This window comes from Palaemon carinicauda, chromosome 41 (assembly GCF_036898095.1).
Source record: "Palaemon carinicauda isolate YSFRI2023 chromosome 41, ASM3689809v2, whole genome shotgun sequence".
Taxonomy (NCBI): Eukaryota; Metazoa; Arthropoda; class Malacostraca; order Decapoda; family Palaemonidae; genus Palaemon; species Palaemon carinicauda.
In genome coordinates this window covers 41,616,748-41,632,469 of record NC_090765.1, presented here as the reverse complement: position 1 = coordinate 41,632,469, position 15,722 = coordinate 41,616,748, and the positions used below count along the sequence as shown (strand labels likewise).

General features: G+C 43.0%; 1 long non-coding RNA gene and 1 pseudogene across 1 annotated transcript in view; one reads left to right on the top strand and one right to left on the bottom strand.

Annotated features, from left to right (window-relative positions):
- LOC137632544 (glucose dehydrogenase [FAD, quinone]-like) overlaps window positions 1-6,488 on the top strand; it is a 220,302-nt pseudogene extending 213,814 nt beyond the window's left edge.
- Window positions 1-15,722, bottom strand: part of LOC137632545 (uncharacterized) — a 31,206-nt gene that overhangs the window by 2,279 nt on the left and 13,205 nt on the right. The window lies entirely within an intron of this gene.

Below are 15,722 nucleotides of genomic sequence, written 5' to 3'. Positions count from 1 at the left end.
TTATACGAAGTTCCTCGTCACAATCAAGGGATTTTTATATAGCATTAGAAATTGTAAGAAGGGTGTCATATGCTTCAAGGCCTTTGTGAAAGCCAAATTGCTAACCAGGGAACAATTTATTAACTTTAGCTAAAACAAACATTCACCAAATAATGTAACATTACCAATTCTCCCACAAGATCAAGGAGAACCTCTTCCTAACTTGTGGAAGTACAGCTATTCAAAGTCAATCTCATCTAATACTTTTCCATAGATAACAAGCTTCCTGATTTTCCAAATAAGTGCATCTACAATCATCATTAAACCAAGGTTTATCTTTCATTCTGTATTTTAACACAAGGAGGAATATGCCTATCAACTACGTTGACCAGATTCTCATTCAAGAGAACAAGAAGCTCTCATTCAAAAGAACAACCAGCTCAAAATTTATTATACACAATTGTGATAAATTCAAATGTAACCATAGGAACGCCAGTGTTGGAGACTCCTTTTTCCCACAGAAAAATGTGGGCTATGATTGAGAAGTAGATGATGACAAGTCATGTCTCCTTTATCCATTGGGCAGTTACTTGGCCCCAACAAAGCTAATAACAGCAAGTTCTATGAAACTCCACAACTTTGAAGTTGGCGCTTAAGCAGACTTGACGACTCATAGAGCCCGATCTGAAACCTCAGCCTGAAACCTCAGCCTCTTCCTCTTCAAAGTGGCATAGATGGCGCTCCACCCTTTTGCCTCCAGTCTGGGAAATCCAAGAAGGGTGGAAGATGGGAAGGTTAAGTCTTGTTCCTTTCTCCGGTTGTCAATAGTGGGGGATGCATTTCCAGCCTAGGTGACATGGCAGCAACAAGGAAAAGAGAGCTGGGTGATGGAAGTCCTTCTGACTACCTTTTACCTTCTCCCTCCCTCCTCTCACATACTCACATTGACGTTTCAAACCTACCCAAGAAAATTCAATAAAGCTTTGGACCCTAGTGGCAGAGGTGAAAGCAATGAAGGAGGAGAATGCACTCAAAGTCTTAAGAGACAGTTTTCAGTCATCAACCTCTCTGTTAAACAGGTTTATTCTGCAAACACTGTCCAAGATGGCAAGCATTGCATAGTCCGCTGTCCTACACAAAGTACCGTTGCTTCGTTATTGAGGAAGTACCCTATCAGTTTAAAGCCTCATGCTTTGTACTGTCTAGTGTGCCCCCTCCCCTCCGTACACGAGTGCGTTAATACCAGTCTCCAACGAGCCCATGTGAACAGGATTTATCGCTCGAGATTTCTAAATGATTGGCTGATCCTGTGCTCTAGGATTTAGAAATGCTTCTTTTCTTTAACAACAATTGGGGAATTATGATCAATTGAATTTAAGGATTGTGATCAATCCAGAAAACTACAATCTCATGCTGAAGCAGAGGATAGAATGCCAGGGCATGCGGACAGATACAGCAGCACTCTCTTCCCTTTGGATGATCATACCAGCTGCATAATAAAGAAGTTTTTGCTCAACAGCATCTTGTGGGTCATCTTTCATCTTTGAAGAGTATTCTACTCTCCAGTTTCAGAATACAGTAGTCAGCAGCATTCAAGAAAACCTTTTAACACCCTGAAATAATCCAGATGGGTATGCCTGTCTGCCCGATTCACCGGTTCTCAGCAGATGGTTGAGGACATCTGTTTTCTGGATGACCCTAATGGCTCCCATGTGACCCCACACACAATGGTATCCTAATCGCCTGATTTCCTAGTTTATCGTTGTTGAGAGAACTGTCAGTGTCAGCAGTGAAAGAGTAATCTTTTAGGTGAAAGAGTATCACTTAACCTTGAGCCAGAATTTTAGACTTGAAGGGCTAAGACCTCTCTTCTTTTTTGGCATTGTCTGGACTTGTGAAGAACTTCTAACAGTCTTGGCCTCCTCAAGAACCAAGCCCCGGAATTTTATATCACTATAGTTCTTGGGTCTCTGTACCTGGCCAGGGCGAGCCCTTAAGATGGGCGTGTTGTGCGTCGAAAGTCATGTTAAAGAATAAAAAGTGATCTCGTTCACTTCCAAAGCATGTGACCAAAATCTAGAAACGTTCATGACTCCAGATTTAGAGTCCACTCTCTTTTCTACATAAGAAGCAACTAGTGGAGGTCAGGATTACTTGTTTCGCAGTCCTGTGAGAACAATATGAGGCTACCTAAGGAGAACTCGGAGCTTCAGGCCAGAGCACTAGAAACTAACTCTCCTCTGGAAGGAAAAAGAATAAGACTTCCAAGAACAGTGTTTCTTCCTAGATTCATGATACCATATAAGGATGAAAAGACTACCCCGGGTTTCGAGTGTATGGTCAGAATTATTGGATTCATTCTGGCATCCATTAAAAAATCTGTAAATTGAGTAGGTCTTAAAGGCAGGAGTCGGGAGTACAGTATATACACGGAGCCTAGGATAAATTTATCCTTTGTCCTGTGGTAGCTGTTAAACATATGGTATAGTGAACTTCGTCGTCGTCGGCGCCCACTCGTGTCCGAGTATTGGGTTCTGTCGTTAGCCATCAGCCTCCTATCTATGGGGTGGGTGCTTACGCCTGATGTGGCCGTTAAGTCCTAGTCTGTGGTGGAAGAGTCACGGACAGTGTTCACAAGGGAGGGTAGGTGGTGGGCGGGGCTGTTCTAATTGCTGTCTCCTTCTTCTCCTCCTAGCCTCCTTATTTTGTCTCCTCCTCTCCTCGAAGTCCACGGTGCCATGGTGTACTATACTTCTCCAGGTTTTCCTGTCCCTGGCTGTTTCTTCCCATGAGGAAGGATCGATGTCAGTTAGAGCCAGGGTGCACTTTAGTTGATCTTTATAGCGCATTTTCGGGGCTCCTCGTGGTCTGGTGCCCTGGGTCAGTTCTCCGTAGAATATTTTCTTTGGGAGCCTAGATGGATCCATCCTATGCACATGTCTATCCAGCGGAGGCAGTAGTGGATGATGGTGGCCTCCACGCTGGTCAGCGAGGCACGTTCTAAGACTTCAATGTTGGTGGTGTGGCTCTCCCAGGAGATTTTCAAGATTTGCCTCGGTTTCATTTGTTGGAAGCGTTCCAGGTTTTTAATATCGTTTCTATATAGCGTCTATGTTTCACATGCATACAGGAGCGTGGAGAGGACTACTGCCCTGAACACCATTATTTTGGTGGTCATTGTCAGTGCGTGGTTGTTAAATACGCGGCAGTTGAGTCAGCCAAAGGCGGAGTGGGCTGCCCTGATCCTGTTCTCCACGTCCTTTTTGCTTGTGGGAGCTGATGGTAGGATGCTCCCTAGGTAGGAGAACTGGTCCACCTGTTCTAACGGATGGTCATTCATTGTGATATTGAAGTTTGGGAGCATTAGTCCAGGTGGATGTTGGACGAGGGTCTTGGTTTTATCTGTGTTGACTTGCATCCATCAGCTAACGACTGCAGGTCCTCTGCCGTCTGACCTGGGGTGGCATTGTCGTCAGCATACTGCAGTTCTCGCACTGCACACAAGGTGGTCTTGGTTCTGGCGCGGAGTCTGGCGAGGTTGAAAGCGCCTCCATCCATGCGGAAACGTAGGTCGACTGAGGGTGTGTCTGGGGGAATCTCGTTGAGCATTGCTGCGGTGTATAGCGAGAAACACGTTGGGGCCAGAACACAGCCCTGCTTCAGGCTGCCGTTGATGGGGAATGGGTCTGAGAGTTCTGGTGGCAGACTCAACCAACCATTCTGTCATGGAGGGCACGCACCAGCTTGACAAAATCGGGTGGGCAGCCCACATGGCAGGTCGAGGTACTTTGTCGAAGGCCTTTTTCAAATCCCTGAAGATGAACATTATGGGCTGTTGTTGTTTGAGGCTCTTCTCTTGTAGTTGTCGCGCACAGAAGATCATGTCTGTGGTCCCGCGGGAAGGTCGAAAGTCGCACTGGGACTCTGGCAGGACGTCTTCTGCGAGAATAAGGAGGCAGTCAAGGAGAATCCGAGTGAAAATCTTACTCGCGATGCTAAGTAGTGATATTCCCTGGTAGTTATTACAGTTCTCCCTGTCTCCCTTCTTGAAGATGGTAACGATGTTTGCATCGCGGAAGTCACCGGGGAGGGTCTTGGTCTCCCATATTTTCAGTATAAGGAGCATCAAACGGTTCCTCAAACCGGGGCCACCGTGAGTGAGGAGCTACAACGGGATGTTGTCTGACCCTGGGGCTTTACCGGGCTTCATGCGCTGCAGGGCCTTGTTGAAGTTATGGAAGGAGGGTGGTAGTGCCTTCCAGTGACGGACGGGATGCTGCGGGGTCATTCGCAGGAGATCGTCTGGGGTGTCTGCTTGGTCATTGAGGAGGTTCTCAAAGTGAGACCTCCACCTGGCCAGGATGCCCTCGCTGTCGGTGATGGTCGTGGCCCCATCCGCGTCCTTCAGGCTGCCCACTGATGACCGTGTGGGACCGAATATTTCCTTTGTTGATAGTGAACTTAATGCACCCTCATTTCAGCGGGTCAGATTCAGGAAAAATGTTTTTACTGTATTTAAGCATATATTGTTGAAAACAGTCTAGCTCTAAGTCAGAGTGCTGATCAGCTGATATTTATAAACGAAGTCGCAGCATTTCAGATTACTGTAGATTGCTTTTTTTTTAGGAATTCATTTTTAAAGTACCAGTAATAATATCAGCAATATACATCAAATGATGTGTGGAGTTTAGAGTAGGTAAAAGTACAGGTCTTAAATTTCACCTAGGATGTATATGAGGTAGGGCAATTTTTCTAGTGGTAGCTCCCAAACAGAAGGAGGATCTAATCTCCACTTCACGGATATTGGTTGTTCAATGAATGTCTACCAGGCCCTCGATTGCACTTTGGTGCTAAATGGCTTTGCAGGCCAAATTAAGTAATCCAATTGAAAGTTGAAAGCAAGTTTCTGAAATAGTTTCAGAGTTCTTTTTTAGCCACTGACTTTCTTCAACAAATTTAATAATTTCTTGTTCATTTTTTCCTTCAGTATCAACTTGTATGTATTAACAACGTAGTATATAATATTATATACCCTAGCACATTTCTTTTGTCTTCTACACTTACCATAATTGGAATAATTAAATTCAAATAATCTAATTTCAGAGTACGTGGCGTGTCAAGACTTAGGGTCATAGATGCATCCATCATGCCAGTTGTTGTTTCAGCAAACACAAATGCTGCTACAATTATGATTGGAGAGAGAGCAGCTGACCTTATTAAATTAGAATATGATGTATACAGATAATGAATAGAATAGAAGGAACTTTTCAATTAATTATTTTTTTAATTATTTTTTTAGCTTCTAAGTCTGTTTAGCCAAGTTACATTTACAACTACTTGAAATGCAATCAGAGACAAGATAAAAATAAAAGTACACTGAATAAAGTACAATTTGAATGAAAATAAAACTAAAAATTTATGTATAATTTACTAATGGAATTATATTGCAATAGACATTCTTCAGGGGATTGAAGTAAGATTTAATAAGTAGTCATTCTATAGAGACTCAAGGTAAAAACTGCCATCCCTTTTTGTACAACCTGATTTTTATTACTATTACTTGTAAATTACAAATCAAAATACTTTAAATAAATCAGCACTCTAATATCTTTTCACTCAAGTTTCTGTAATCAAAATAATGTGTCCATGTGCTAATACATCACTAACTTTAATATACTGAATGAAATATCAACATTATTACAGCATATTCAATTAACAAAAAATCTATCCCCAGAAATCAGTTTTCAAAATGAGAAAATAATTATTAACAAGATTAACGTTAATTTCTATTTTTAAGTATCATGATGAAAAAAAATTTTGTCCTCTGGGGAAAATCAGTCGAGTAAGACTTGCATCTTGCAACATACACATATTGAATGAAAATCAGTTATAAAATATGCTAGGTTTTCTCAGGGACCTTATGATAATTTAATACTACAGTAAGATGCTCAGGTGTTGTAGAAATTAGATTAGAGAAGGGCACAATTATGTGATGCCTAATGTACATAGGGCTTTTTCTTATGAAACTGTGATATCTTAATATTTAAGAGCTTTTACATTCAAATTATTAAGAATTTACTGTAATCAAAATACTGTCTAAATATGTTTTGTAAGTTTAAGCTTTTTTATGCAATCTACTTCATTGGAGTTACTAAGAATAATTGAATAATGAAAAATTTTCCTAGTAAACTTTACTATATATTTATATATTTTTTTTTTAAATAAAATAATTTGCTTGCTTTCATGTTAATACAAATGCAATACTTTTAAATCAGGTGACTATTGAAAGTATGGTATACATTCTACTACCATCTTTTGCTGGGTCTTATTATAGGAGTAAATGTAAAGATAATAAAGTATATACTGTATAAATTTTATACAAATTTCAATTATCTTGTTGATTTATTTACCTGTGTTTCAGACCTTAATTATTTGATAAATTAGCCTCCAAGATATAAAGAATTTTACTTTTCTTCCTTAAAATTGTGTGATAAAGTTGATTTAACCACACCATTTAAATATATCACAAGTTTATAAGGGTGCTGGCATCAAGGGATAGTATTAATGTTGTATTATTACAACAGACAATTATACCAAAATTACTCAGTGATTTAATATTGGAGTGCATTTCATTCATCCAAGGAAAAATGACAAATCTGTAAGTAATTTGTATTCTTCCTAACTATACATACCTTGAGCCCTTTACTATGGATATATTATTCGGGATTGCTGGAAAACGAGTGTGTAGACAGCTAAAGATTTGTATTGTTAAGAAAGAAAGAAATTACTTACAACATACAAACCATTTTGCTCTCTACTATTTTGACACCCTTAGATGGGTAGAATTTTTAACACAACTGGCTGGGAACTTGACCTGGGGTACGACTGAGCAAGCATGATAGGGGTACCTTGACAGCTCGCGAACTCTCTATATTATGTACGAGAGTTGGCAGCCTGGGCATTAATGGCAAGCACCGTGATTTGACCAAGGTAAGGTTATCGGAGTGTGTAACAGGCCTCTTACTTACCTAGACATTGCCAGTCTCCCCCTCGCAGGGAGAATGGGGATATAAAAAGATATTTCAGGTAACACAAAAGATAACTGTTAACTACCTGCAGTCAGAGGTAGGGCAGTTTGCAGTCATCTAGATACTGTACCTCAAGAGAAGGGAGGAAAAGGCCAGTTACTTTAACCATTCATTACAAACTGGGTAACATCTGCCCTCAACCAACTGCTATTCATCCTGTAAGGGAGCTGATGTAGCTTACACCACCTGTTGTACAGTATCCAAGTTCCTGTGGATAGCGTCTTCCAGATAATGTGCTGTAAACGTATTATATCGTCTCTAAATACCCGCTTGTAAAAACCTGGCCACACCAAAGTTTCGTTTGAATGCAAGGGACGCACTGATGCCTCTAACATCATGAGCTCTGGGTCTGTGATCTCTGGGAGGTTGGTTGTGATTTATTGCTCACCCAATTATTTGGTGAATCCATGCCTTAATAGTGTTCTTTGTGACCCTTCTCTTGAACCTGCATGTGCTGACAAGCAGTTGTTTGACGTCCAGGTGAGCTCCCGAAGTTCGTCTGAGGTACTGTAGTGCCTTATCACTCTCACAGGACAGTAACAGTTGATCAGGAACATCAGTTACATGACAAGACTCAAAATATGGAAGGCTCCAAACCTAGAGTCTGCTACAGCCGGATTTTCAGTCTTAGCAAAAGAACTTGGTTCCAGTTGAGCGTTACTTGGCCCCCATCCCCTTGAAAGGGATATGTCGTGGGAAGGACTATACAACTTCCTGACCCATTTGGCCAAGGACAGGGTGAGCAGAAAAGTTTTTAAAGGGTGATGTTACAATCTGCTGGCTAATAATTATTATTATTACATGCTAAGCTACAACCATAATTGGAAATGCAGAATGCGATAAGCCCAAGGGCTCCAACAGTAAAAATAGCCCTGTGAGGAAAGGAAATAAACTACAAGAGAAGTTTAAGAACAATAACAAGATTAAAATAAATCCTACATAAACTATAAAAACTCCAAAATAACAAGAAGAGAAATAAGACAGAATAGTGTGCCCGAGTGTACCCTCAAACAAGAGAACTCTAGCCCAAAACAGTGAAAGACCATGGTACGGAGGCTATGGCACTACCCAAGACTATAGAACAAAGTTTTGATTTTAGAGTGTCATCCTCCTAATAGAGCTGCTTATCATAGATAAAAGTCTCTTTTACCCTTACCAAGAGGAAGTCACCACTGAGCAATTACAGTCCAGTTTGGTAATCTCGGTGTTGTCAAGTGTATGAGGAAATAGGAGAATGTGTAAAGAATTCACCAGACTATTCTGAGTATGCGTATGCAAAGGAGAAAGGAGCCGTAACCAGAGATGGATCCAATGTAGTACTGTCTGGCCAGTCAAAGGACCAAATAACTCTAGCTGTAGTATCTCAACGGGTGGCTGATGTAACAACTCTCAAGATGTTTCTTATAAAGATCACAGTACGTGCATTACAGTCCAAGGACGAAGTCTAATTTCCGACAGGGCAGGTATGCTCAAAAGTGTATGAGGAGACAGTATTCTGGTGAGGAGGAAATGTTAATTCCATTCAGTCTAAAGACAAGGCTCACTGCCGAGCAATAGCCTTTCACCGCTGAGACCTAACAATTTTGCCTCCCAGATGTACAGTATGAACTCCCGCTGTCACAGGGATATTGGCATTAAGAGGAGCCAGTTGCCTTCCACGATACTAACCATGGAAGATAGCCAGCGAGGGACGACTTATGGAGATACCCAGACATTCTTTTTGCCACTGTTTGGAGAACCTTTCTGCAGGTGAAGATCCAGGATAACCTTCAGGCATAAAGTCGTAAGAAGGCAACTGCCCCGTAGAATATCTTTGCGTGAGGTTGTCTGAGGAGATTGAGAAAGCAAGGAAACTATCTCCAAACATCTGTGAGCAGAAATAGAACGTCCGGAAACCATTTGGCTTGCTGCCACAATGAAGCTATCGGGGTCATCAATAGGTTTTGCGAGGCCCTTGTCATGTTGACCAGTCTCCTCCTCAGACAGAAGGGGGGAAAGAGTAGACATCCATGTTATCCCACGGATGTTGAAAGGCGTCTCAGAGAGCTGGCTGGAAATCTGGTACCAACAAACAACACACCAGAAGCTTCCAATTCACTAATGTCGCAAACAGCTCTTTCGTTGGCGAACGCCACAAATTCAAGACTTTCTTGACTATCAGAGAAAGCAAAGACCACTCAGAGGCAACTACAAATCTTCCTGCTCATATTCTTGGCCAGGATGTCCTTTTTGCCAGGGATGAAATTGGTTGATAAGGCGATTGATTCAGTTTCTGTCCATCTTAGGATTTCTACAGCTAGATGGCATACTGACAGAACAAAGGTCCTCCAAGCCTACTATCTGATTCTGCCTGCTAGGACTGTCCACCAGAAAGTTTTTCTTCGGGTTGACAAGGGCTATCGAGATGTCTTACATCCAACTTAATATAGTTAGATGGTAGAGCAGCCATGAGAAGTATACTTTTGTTTGTCTAAATATCCTAATACGGTCGTGTTACCTGTTAAGAACACTACGACATGTTTGGAAAGTTGTTGGAAGTGATTAAAAACTGGCAACACTGCACTCAATTCTAAGAAAAATTTGCATAGCACGGCCGATTGGAGTCGGATCATAGCCAGGTGGCCATGTGTCGCAACAGGTGAGGCATCGCCCCCTTTGATGCATCCAACAAGAGCCTCAAATGCGAGGAAGGAAAGAGAGGGTCTACTCCCCTAGGATTTGTAATCTATCTCCGAATTCGGGTCTCTCTTTTGCTCTGACTCTACTGGACTCGGAAGTCTGGAAAATCCCTGCTAATACCGAAAGGTTTTCAATTTGCCACTACAGGGAACTAAAGCCAAGACATTAGTTGGGACCAAACTTTCCAGGAAGGTCAGGTGCCCTAACGAACGCAAGTGTGGGTGTGCCTGTACGAAGTCTCGCTTGAGGAAGGGCCATGACGCTTCCCTGAGTCTTTTTTTTTTCCTTATTGGGCAGAATAAATTTGCCTCTTAAGTGGTTATTTGGCCTCTTAAATATGAAAGTTCTCATAAAGGTTGCAGGGAGGAATTCTAGTGGTTTATGCCAATCCCCCGATCGAGGCAAAACTAAAAGATGACTTTGTATTGGAGAAGAATCTTCCCAGAGCCTGTTAGAATCAACTACTCGTCGACGGGACAATAAGGGCAGATGCCGTTGGCATTGAACCAGGTTGTAACTAGAATAACACTTGTGAACTGGCATGACGCTAGATTCTTCCTTGGCATATAAAATCCAGTGATATCAAGAAGTCAATTGGTCTGCTGGACCACCTGACCATTAACTCTCTAAGGGCAAGGAATTACACCGATCCATTCACAAAGGGATAGGATATCCCTGGATGTTGACTTAACGGAGGGAGAGAGGGGAGGAAACACACCTGGCACAGAGGATTGAGATCGTCTGAGGATTGGCCACTAGGATCTCATTTGTATCCCTCACTTTTCCAGCATCCTCCCCCCAAAGTAGGACAAGTGAGAGAGATGGCTCTCCTTAGGAAGAGTGATCACATTTTCCACTCTGCCCTTAGTGCAACTCTATGCTCTTGTGCAGGTGGCGCTGTTACTTTACGGTCTGGAACAACTATATAGGCATGCTAGAGCTTGTATCATGGGTCAAGGAATTGAGAGTTTGTACAAGCAGCCCACGCCAGGATAAACTAAGTTTTCCCCTCCAACGCTACTGGAAAGAGGGACAGAAGATAGATTTTCCCCTGAAGCTATGCTGTTTGGGTTACCCTCACAATGGAATGTATTAGTACATTGGTCTGGTAGATAACCTGACCATTGATGCTCTTAAGGGCGAGGAACTACACAGATCCCTCCCCAAAGAAAGAGGATATCCCTGGATGTTGAGTAAACTAGAAGGTGAGAGAGAAGGAAGCGGAACGTGGCACCCGACATGGAGGATTGAGAATATCTGAGGATTGGCCACCAGGGTATCATTTTCCTCCCCTACTTATCCGGCATCCTCTCCTTCCCCAAAGTGGGACAGGTCAGAGGGATGACCCTCCTTAGCAGGAGTGATCACGTCTTGAACTCTGCCTTTAGCACCCTTACATGCTCCTGTTCAGTTGGCGCCATTGACTTTACTGTCTATAGCAACAATCCACGCATGCTAGAGCTTGTATCGTGCCTCAAGGAATTAAGATATCCTATCCCTTTGAAAAAGTAACCCTCTCAGGCAAAAAATAGTCTTCCCCTCTGATGCCACTGGAAAGAGGAAAAATTTTTCCCTAAAACTAAGCAGTTAGGGGCATTCTCGCGATGGAAAGTGATAGAATATTTCCAGGCTACCTGATTACCAAGCTACTACCTAGGACAGCAGGTACTACCCAGGGACTGTGTCTGTGGAAAACCCCAAAGGGGTGGAGGGTTTGAACGAAATAACGGTCACTTATCTCACAAGAAAAAGACTAACTCCCATCTGAGTGCCCAAGGTTGCTTAACAAGTGAACCTTACAAGTCGATTGCTGCCAAGTCATGCAATCAGTTGCAAGCAACTGTATCTCGAAAGTGAGGATGAATTGTTGCCTCCAACTGCACTCCTTAGGATGGGAGTTCTTCGCATGTGTCTACCCATGGACCAGCAAACACCAGAGTAACCAGCTATCTCTAACAGATATGGGTATAAAATTGAACCTCCCAAGCTGATCGCTATCAAGTAGACGATTGTGGAATATGTTCCCATGTCACTGTGTGAGTAAATTGTGTCATGGATGGAGTTCTCTTGAAAGCTGTTAGGAGCTGCAAAAGTCTGGAAACCATTCTGCGTGATGCCATAGCGGAGCTATGAGGGTCATCGAGAGATTGTCGGATGTTCTGGTCTTGTTGAATATTCTTCTCATCAGACAGGACGGGGGAAAGGGGTAAACGTCAATGTTGTCCCACCATTGTTGGAATGAATCTGTCCAGAGAGCCTCGAGATCCGGGACTGATGAGCAGTAAAGCGGGAGCCTGAAATTTAGGGACGTCATGAAAAAGTCCACAGTCGGGGAACGCCACAAAGTCAGAACTTTATTGGCTACAACATAATTCAAAGACCACTCGGAGCCCACTATCTGAGTCGCTCTGCAAACATTGTCTGCGAGCACATTCCTTTTCCCAGAATGAGGCGGGCTGGTAGGGTCACAGTTGTTTTCTGCCCATCTTAGTATCTCTACTGCTATATGGGATAGTGGCTGCGAAAAGGTACCACCTTGTTTGTTGATTTAAGCTAAGCCACTACTGTGATGTTGTAGCCCATCAACACCACAGAATGATCCGCCAGGAACTGCTCAAGGGCTAGGAAGGCTTCCCTCATCTTCAGAAGATTTAATTGCTGGTACCCTTCGGACTCTGACCATAAGTCGGAGACCATGTGGTGCAGCATGTGGGACCCCCACCTTTCTTTTGATGCATCTGAATAGAGCATCAATGCCCGGGGGAGGAAGAGAAGGTCGACACCCTTGCGTAGGTTCTCGTCTGCCACCCATAATCTGAGGTCTGTCTGCTCTTCTAGTCGTATGGGAACTAAAATGTCTGGTAAACTGCTGGACTGATTCCACCTGGACTTCAGCCACCATTGGAGAAATCATACGTGATGTGGCCGTTGGGCACTCGATGGGCCAAGGATGATAGGTGACAATAGGAGACAACCATGACTGGGCTGGGAGTTCTTCTCATCTGAGGAATGGTCTTTGCTACTTTCCCCAGCCTTATTACCCTGTCGTTTGATGGGAAGACTTTCTGCTGATCGGTGTCATTGATCATACCTAGGTAAACCAGTCTTTGAGAGGGAAGCAGTGACAAATGCAAGATTTACCACGATCCCCAGGTCTTGGCAAAAACTTTAGAAGATTGTCTCGATGCTGGAGAAGGGTTGCCACTAAGACTGCTGGAATCAGTCATCCAGATATCTCAGGAGACGGATGCCGATTCTGTGAGCCCAGGATAATATTAGAGCGAAAATTCTCATGACAACTTGATATACTCTGGAAAGGCCAAACCACAGCACCTTGAACTGGTATTTCTTGTTGTCAAGTACGATCCTTAGATACTTCTTTGAAGATGGATGGATTGGGACCAGGAATTACCGTATTTGACGGCCTATAAGAAGCACAGGCATACAAGATTCACCCTCATTTCAGCAGGTCAGATTCAAGAAAACAGTTTTTAGTGTGTTTAAGCATATATTGGTGAAAATAGTCTAGCTGTCCATTGCACAAGCAGAAACATATCGTATATTTCCGGGCATAAGACGACCATAGGCTAGCTTTTGTTGTATACTTAAAAATCCATAATAAATTAAATAAAGACCATTTCATATTATGCTTTTGCTAAACACGCAACATAAAACCGAAAGCATTGCTTTGTTTTTTTGTTTTTTTTTCAATACCGATCATAACGAACGTATTTCCACATCTGTGTATAAATTGGCTTTTGCAGCAACAGATATACCAAGTATTGGTTATGATATAATAATGTTATTAATTTTGTTCTTCTTACTTTATCCTTAGTAATTAAAAATAATTGAAATAAGAGGGATTCTATATCAAGTTTTTCCTAATAAACGCTGCCTAGAACAGGAAAAGTTATTTTGTTTACGTTTCATCGCCAATCATAATGAACAAACAAATGCATTTACACATTTAAGCAATAACTAACAATACTAAGAGCTTTTAGTAAAGATGTTATTACAAATATTTTACTTGCCATGTCCCTAAAAAAATTCTACTTGTCGCATAACAGAAAAGCGATTTTGTGTTTAGTCAACAATAACAAAGTACTGCTAATGACAGTATGATATGACAGAGATGGTGGTGCTTGATTAGAAAAAGAGTGAGGATAATTTGAATCATTGTGGATTTTTAATGAAAAATAAATATGCTAATCTAAATTTGATTACCACTATTATTAACAATATCATTAAAACTATCGAAGGCTAAGGAAAGAGAAAGTTAAAAGGTTGCTGATAATGCAACCATAACTCAATGTTTACATTTTGTCAGCTGATGATTATAAATGAAAGTCACATCACTTCAGTTTAAATTACTTTCATTTTTAATGTTTAAGGCACCGGTAATAATACCATAATACTGTACCAGCAATAAAAATAAAATAAGATGGCATGGAGTTTAGTGCAGATAAAAGTACTTGGCGTAAGCTGGGTTAGATTAGCTTAGCCTACGGTAGGTCTCAAACTTTACTTATGATGGACCTCCTGGAAAGCTCCCTTCTCCAACATGGTCTCAACTTCGACCCCGACGCCCAGCTCCTTTATGGAACCCTTCGCATAGGAGCTCGATGGCACTGGATTCCATATCAGTGGAGGGAGAGATTGAATGAACAGGATGCAACACCCTAACCGAATCATGGAGACTGTCCACGGTTCGGCCACGTGCTGCACACACCTGTCTGTGGCATTGTAGGCATTCCCCTACTGATGGACAAGTGGGAGGATTGCCTGTGCGGTCGTTGTTCTGGGGGAACCACCTCAACGAGGGAGGGGTGAAACAATGCTGCCAGAGACTCTTCTCTGGGAGAGAGAATCTTGGCTCGGGAGGCGATGGAAGATGCCTACTCATGGAGGAGTGGGGATAATGATGCATAATCTCCACCCGGATGTGTGAACAGGCGTCAGTTTGATACGATAAGTGTCCTGGAGGAATCCCGCACCCAACTCAGTTGCTCCTCACTTCCTCTTAAGCAGAACAATGGAAGTCCTCGAGGGAACTTGGAGGGCTTGAACCACAGACTTACATCTGGGGTGGGCCAGCGGGGAGGCTTACCTCTCCAGAGGAATCCTCAGCGTGCTGGAAGACTGATGTGGGGGGACAACCCCTCTAAATGCCTGGTGCACTGCCCTGACTAGGGCATTAAACCAAGGTTCCTTGCCAGCAGCGGCACTGACTGACAGATCCCCAGGGAGGTTCGGTGCTGGAGGTCTTGACCTGGGAGCTTGAAAAGAAGGATTAGGATCCCTACCTGATCTAACTGGCGACTGGGCGAACAAGAGGTGTCTATACTATAGGTGGATGGCTGCAACCTTGATGGTTCCTTCTTTGAGAGGAACAGAACTGGATATCCTACCTATTTAGGGTCTTCTCTAAAGATTCCTCTTGAAGGAGAGGAGATCGTTGGGAGTCTTCTTTACGGCGCAATGTAATAGACTCCTGTGCGGGCGAACAGCGATGATTAGCTGACCTGTCAGGTATGGAAGGGGACTTACGATCTTGCTTTGGTGATGGGCGATCTACGCCTGGCCATCGGCACTTACGTGTTGGAGAATGATTGGATCCTCTATGAGGAGCTTACGAACGACGAGTGCCGATGTCCTGACGAACAGCGAGGAGCTCGAGGAGGAGAGTGTCAGGAAGTCTGTTTTCGGTCTGAAGGAGATCGCTTGCAGCCTGACTAACAACGAACAGTTGGTGAACATCTAGGGGCTGGCAATCGACAAGCAGTTTGGGAACGACGAGAAACTGGTGAACAATGAGCAGCTGGCGAACGAAGAGCAGCTGGCGAACGAAGAGCAACTGTTGAACGACGAGCAACTGTCGAACGTCCAGTACCTCTCGACCAACGAGTTGCTGACGAAGGACAGGGAGCTGGCAAATGGCGGGCAACCGGAGAACAACAGTCAGCAGGAGAACGATGA